Below are 6,225 nucleotides of genomic sequence, written 5' to 3'. Positions count from 1 at the left end.
GGCGTCCTGGCGTGGGGGGCGGCGAGGTCCGGGCGCGGTGCGGCGCCGAGCGGCGTCGGCCTCCTCTGGATCCCGATCCAGATCGGGAGAGAGGAGGGGGGCGTCGTGGGGAGAGCGGGGGGTGGGGGTAGGTTAGGGTTTCGGTCACGGGGGGGATTAGTAGGCTACGGCGCGGGGTGGGCCGGCCCATTCGGGCGGCTGGGACCAGCTGGGTCACTGGCTGGGCCGAGGTCCAGTTGGCCACGAGGCCCTTTTTGTTTGTTTGTTTGTTTTGTTTTCCCTTTCTTTTTTTATTTTTCTTTTCTGTTTGCTTTTAGCTCCTAATTATTTTAGTTTCTTTAAAATACCAAGTTAGCACCTAAATTAGTATCATCAAAATAGGCCACTGCCAAACCTAGTTGGACCCAAAATAAATTAGTTTAATATATTTTTTTATTTTTCAAAAGCAATTAAATTATTATTTTAGCCACTGCTTTTAAATAGTTTAGGGCATTTAAACACTTTGTAAAAGGTTGGTTCCACCACCAAAACTAGTTAGGGATTATTTGCCACATGATGAACATTTTAGTTTTGATATTTGAAAACTTTTATTGTTTGCTTGATTTTGACTTTGAATTTGAATCGGTTTCGAACTAACGCGGGATTAGCAATAGTAATCGTGGTGACATGGCATCATTACCAGAGGGTACTGTAGCTTGATTAACCGGGCGTCACAATTCTCCTCCACTACAAGAAATCTCGTCCCGAAATTTAAGAGAGGAGTACGGGAAAGATGTGGCTACGAAATTCTATCGAGTCTTCTCGGTCTTGGTTGCTCTTCTCGGAGAGGTCGATCCTTTACATCGACGCCTTCATTCCTCATGCTTCAGGTCATCATCAGGAAGTCATCATTCTTTCCTTCGGGAATTCCAACATACTTACAAATAGGTAAGCGGCAGCTCGGCTACGACAGCATGTTTACGAGGGAAACAATCTGGGGTTAACCATGATTGAGCATAAGATTATCTCTCGAGTTGAACATATAAAATACGTCGAGAGTACAATACGAAGGTACAATGAGAGGGTCCAAGCAGATAGATAGCTGCTCAAAGTCTGAACCAGAGTGAGAAAAGGGTTCAGAGCGGCGAGAGTAAGCATTGCGTCTGATACCAGAATAGAGCAGTAGGAAGGTGGCTCGCGAATTACCTACGAAGCCAAGCATAAGGGATAACTTTGAAGCAAGGATGTACAGGAGAGTCAGGTTTCGATCCTGTGGAACTATGGTTTATGGGCCCACCATGTGGGTTAAAAGTAGGAAGGGCGGTGACGTCTTGCACAATCATGTAAGCAAGGTATGTCAGAGGATAGCCTATCATTTATGTCAGCAACAACATCAGTACCAAGGGCGAGGGACAAAGATAACCATTTTCCTGCTCGTTGAACGAGGCGGGCCAATAGGCAAAGTTCTCATCCATCGGTGGCTACCGGAATGTCATAAACAATAGTAACAGGGTCTTGCTGACAGAATCGTACACCGATGTGTTTACATGAGCAGAAGAACCTTACTGTTTAGATCATATAGATCACAAGAAAGGTTAAACAAACCAATGGAAAGGAAAATGTGATCCTCAGGTTAAACAGAACAATGGAAAGGAAAAATGTGTTTAAACACATCTTTCAGGGGTATATCCTTCCCAAGGACAAGCAGAGCATGATATCCATGATAGGATATAACGTAGAAAAGCTCTTTAGGTAAGGGAGAGAAATTTCATGACATTACCCATACAGCGGGGTTTGGATAATTTAGCAGGAAACATTTAGCATTGGCTTCAAATGTCCTTGTTGACAATCGGAGTACCACAAACATGCTTCGAGATAGCATTACATGGTCTTCAAGCAAGTTCAGACTTTGGAAACAAAAAGGGTCCATCAGGAAGAACTTATAGAATAAGTCTTACAATTTCCTCATGGAAGAAAGGATAGCCTGGCTGAAAAGGGAAACTATAACAATTGGGCCTCCGGCCATGTGTGCTAGGCATGACATCACCTTACCGGGTCACATAAGGACCATTCTTGTAACTCTTGGAAATATGTTCCAACCATCATATCTGACCTAGATTCAGATCTGATTAGTGTCAGGATACCTCCGACTTAGTAAGCCTGAGAAGAAAAGGTGCAACACAATTGACGAGATGATAATGTAAGATTCTCGGGAAATGAACTATGAAGTGATTTCCGTTAACAAGAGTTCATCATTAATCCAAGGAGAGGACAAGGAGGTGTCTGGTGAACTCAACGGCAATTCATCGAGATTTCCAAAAGATGGATTTCCACAATTAAGTGAACAAGGAGATAACATTTGTCAGATCAAATGATATAAGGAAGTATGCTCACGGAAAACATACACAATTAAACATTGGTTGAAAGGTGCGCCCAAAATATGGGTTGGGTTGCACGACCAATGTCAGAATGGTGATTCAATAATCAATAGTCTAAGAACGAACGACCGACCATTAACTTCAAAGCAATAGGGTTGCTAGAAGTGCAGAATCCAAACAACACCGTTCACTTGTTGGTACCCCAGTTGGAATCAACACGAGGACCAAGAAAGAATGGTGATGGTGAGAAGTATCACGATACCAAGAATTCTTAAGAGGTGGTGAAATTCTCACAACATTCTTGACATAAAAGATGGCAATACTCCAAGGTAAAGGAGAACAAATGCTGGATAGCAAGGATCTCAAGGTATAACACAAAACACGAACAAGTTTGTGTTGAACGGAAGGCAATCGAGTGGTCGATGATAACACAAATCATCGAGGGCAAGGATGGTATTTCTCATCAGGAATTCAATTGATATCCTTGAGGAGCTCGAAATGTTGATGATGATCATGACAATTTCTCTCGAGAGGTTTCATGGACATGTAATCGGTCGGCGATGACATCAAGTCAAACGAATGATGAAGCGAAAGGTTATTGGAACCATGGGTACGACACAAACTTGAAATCAAGTTTGTTGTTTGAGGTGAAACGATAAGACAAGGAAGATCGACGTAAGCTTAGCCCATCGTCAAAATTGTGCTCCGGAAAGAAGGACCAGGTAGCACAGTTAAAATTTGGCACGATAATGATATAGCCGAGTAGGCTCGGAATGACGTGATCGAGTTCAGACTCGTAAGTAATGAAGGTTACCAAGAGTTGTTGAATCGTAGTGTGGACTCAATTCAGTTGTCGGGGTCCTTGAGGGGTTCTAACAACTGAGAACCCGTTGGAAAAATGGAATCGGCAAGAATATTAGTTGATGAAGAACTCATAAGAAGTTATGTATCCCGTGGTATCCTCGAGATACCAGGGGGTAATACTCGACGACAGATCAAAGTAGAGGTTGGACTGGGGTATTGCTCTGCAGAAGACAAGTGCTTAAACTTGCACAAGAAACGGTACCTAAAAGAGAACATGGTCGAAACCACGATTGCAAAAGGCCAGATCCCAGATATAATATGAATTTATACCAAGGGAGTAATTAATTTAAGAGAAGCTTTAATAATAAGATCTACATCGTGTCCATGGGCATGAACACAAAGTTCAAGGTCGACTCCCACTTCTTCAATGCATAACCTTACATTTACCTCCCCTTTTCGAAGTTGTAGTGTTGAAAAGTTATCTGACGAAGCGTCAGCAGGGTATAACCCGCATAACTTTCGAGGTCACACAAATTAAGGAAGGCATAGGTTCAACCCGTCAGGGTATCGTGGAAACATATACCACAAGCTTTGAGAGTAAATATTACCAGCTCGAAAGCAGAGCATGGTTGGCAAAAGGAGAGGATACAAATTACCAAAGGCATTATGTATCGGAGAAAGAACTCACAAGGTGATTAATTATGAGGACATTATCAGATAATAATCCAACAGTGGATATGGTGATCCACAATGGAGCTGATGTGAGTATTGATACCCAATCAGAGGAAGAAAGAATGCAAATGCATCGTTTTACAGAACATCTGAATCATTTAACGTTTAAATAACAAAGGAATTATGATTTTCAAATCAAGGGATCAGGAGCAAATGCTCTGATCAAGGACGGACAAGTTGAATAGACTTAGGGGTACAATCGATGGCAATCTGATTGGCCGAGGACCAGCTCACGTTTTAAATGACATCTGAGCTGGAAGGATGAATTCTATGATATGAGTGAGGATTGCGAGCATTCGCAACATATTGAGTCAATGGACTCAAAATGATATTGACAAAGGTTGCCAATAAGATTACTATACTTATGGGATTAACCATAATGCAAGCAAGCAAGAATTTCAGGAGCAATAGGTTGCTCAGGATTTTCGGAAGACCGAATGGTATTTCGAAGAATTTTGTGAACTTCATGAATATCTGGGGATGAGCGGATACTCGATAAATGCGAGTAATTATCCGTAGTGGTATGCATGTGGCAAAGAACTGCAAGGCAGTGGGCACAAAGTATACTCGAAACATTATAGAGAATTTCGGGTTATCTTGTAATAACAAGATCAACTGGGAATAAAAGTAAGAACGACAGGTCTAAATACTTATCCATAGGGATATTTCGGTGGTAGGGAATTGCAAAAGCAATGGCATAAGGTTTCGGGAGAACATCGGAGAGTATTGTCAGAATCTTCTGTTGAAGCAGTCGATCCTCTATAATGAAGGGGCTCTTCGGCAGGAAGTGGTAACGAGAACCTAGAGTTAGATTTTAGCAAAATCATTTAACCCGAGTAGGAGAGAGTCAGAATCCCAGAGTATAGACAAGGAATAAAAGATCCTAATACCACCCAATGGCGACGTGGGCCCGTAAGGCACACAGCCATGTTAGTAAAAGTTTTGTAATGACTAGACTCAACTTCGGCCAAGGAGTGTGGAAGGGGAATTCCTACAGGCAGTCGGCTCTGATACCAACTTGTGACGCCCCCGATTTAATCGTACACTAATCATGCATGCAAATGTGTACGATCAAGATCAGGGACTCACGGGAAGATATCACAACACAACTCTAAAACATAAATAAGTCATACAAGCATCATATTACAAGCCAGGGGGCCTCGAGGGCTCGAATACAAGAGCTCGATCATAGACGAGTCAGCGGAAGCAACAATATCTGAGTACAGACATAAGTTAAACAAGTTTGCCTTAAGAAGGCTAGCACAAACTGGGATACAAATCGAAAGAGGCGCAGGCCTCCTGCCTGGGATCCTCCTAAACTACTCCTGGTCGTCGTCAGCGGGCATCACGTAGTGGTAGGCACCTCCGGTGTAGTAGGAGTCGTCGTCGAAGGTGGCGTCTGGCTCCTGGACTCCAGCATCTGGTTGCGACAACCAGAATGAAAGGAAAAGGGGGAAAAGGGGGAGAAAGCAACCGTGAGTACTCATCCAAAGTACTCGCAAAGCAAGGAGCCACACTACATATGCATGGGTATCAAATGGAGTAAGGGTATCATATGTGGACTGAACTGCAGAATGCCAGAATAAGGGGGGGATAACTAATCCTTTCGAAGACTACGCTTCTGGCAGCCTCCGTCTTGCAACATGTAGAAGAGAGTAGACTGAAGTCCTCCAAGTAGCATCGCATAGCATAATCCTAACCGATGATCCTCCCCTCGTCGCCCTGTGAGAGAGCGACCACCGGTTGTATCTGGCACTTGGAAGGGTGTGTTTTATTAAGTATCCAGTTCTAGTTGTCATAAGGTCAAGGTACAACTCCAAGTCGTCCTGTTACCGAAGATCACGGCTATTCGAATAGATTAACTTCCCTGCAGGGGTGCACCACATTCCCCAACACGCTTGATCCCATTTGGCCGGACACACTTTTCAGGGTCATGCCCGGCCGCGAAAGATCAACACGTCGCAGCCCCACCTAGGCACAACAGAGAGGTCAGCACGCCGGTCTAAACTTAAGCGCACAGGGTTCTGGGCCCATCGCCCTTAGCACACCTGCACGTTGCGAACGCGGCCGGAAGCAGAACTAGCCCCTTAATACAAGAGCAGGCTTACGTTCCAATCCGGCGCGCGCCGCTCAGTCGCTGACGTCACGAAGGCTTCGGCTGACACCACGACGCCGGGATACCCATAACTACTCCCGCGTAGATGGTTAGTGCGTATAGACCAAATGGCCAGACTCAGATCAAAAACCCAGATCTCGTTAAGCGTGTTAAGTATCCGCGAACGCCGACCAGGGCCAGGCCCACCTCTCTCCTAGGTGGTCTCAACCTGCCCTG

The sequence above is a fragment of the Triticum aestivum genome, chromosome 7A (assembly GCF_018294505.1).
Source record: "Triticum aestivum cultivar Chinese Spring chromosome 7A, IWGSC CS RefSeq v2.1, whole genome shotgun sequence".
NCBI lineage: Eukaryota > Viridiplantae > Streptophyta > Magnoliopsida > Poales > Poaceae > Triticum > Triticum aestivum.
Note: the sequence above shows the minus strand (reverse complement) of the source record.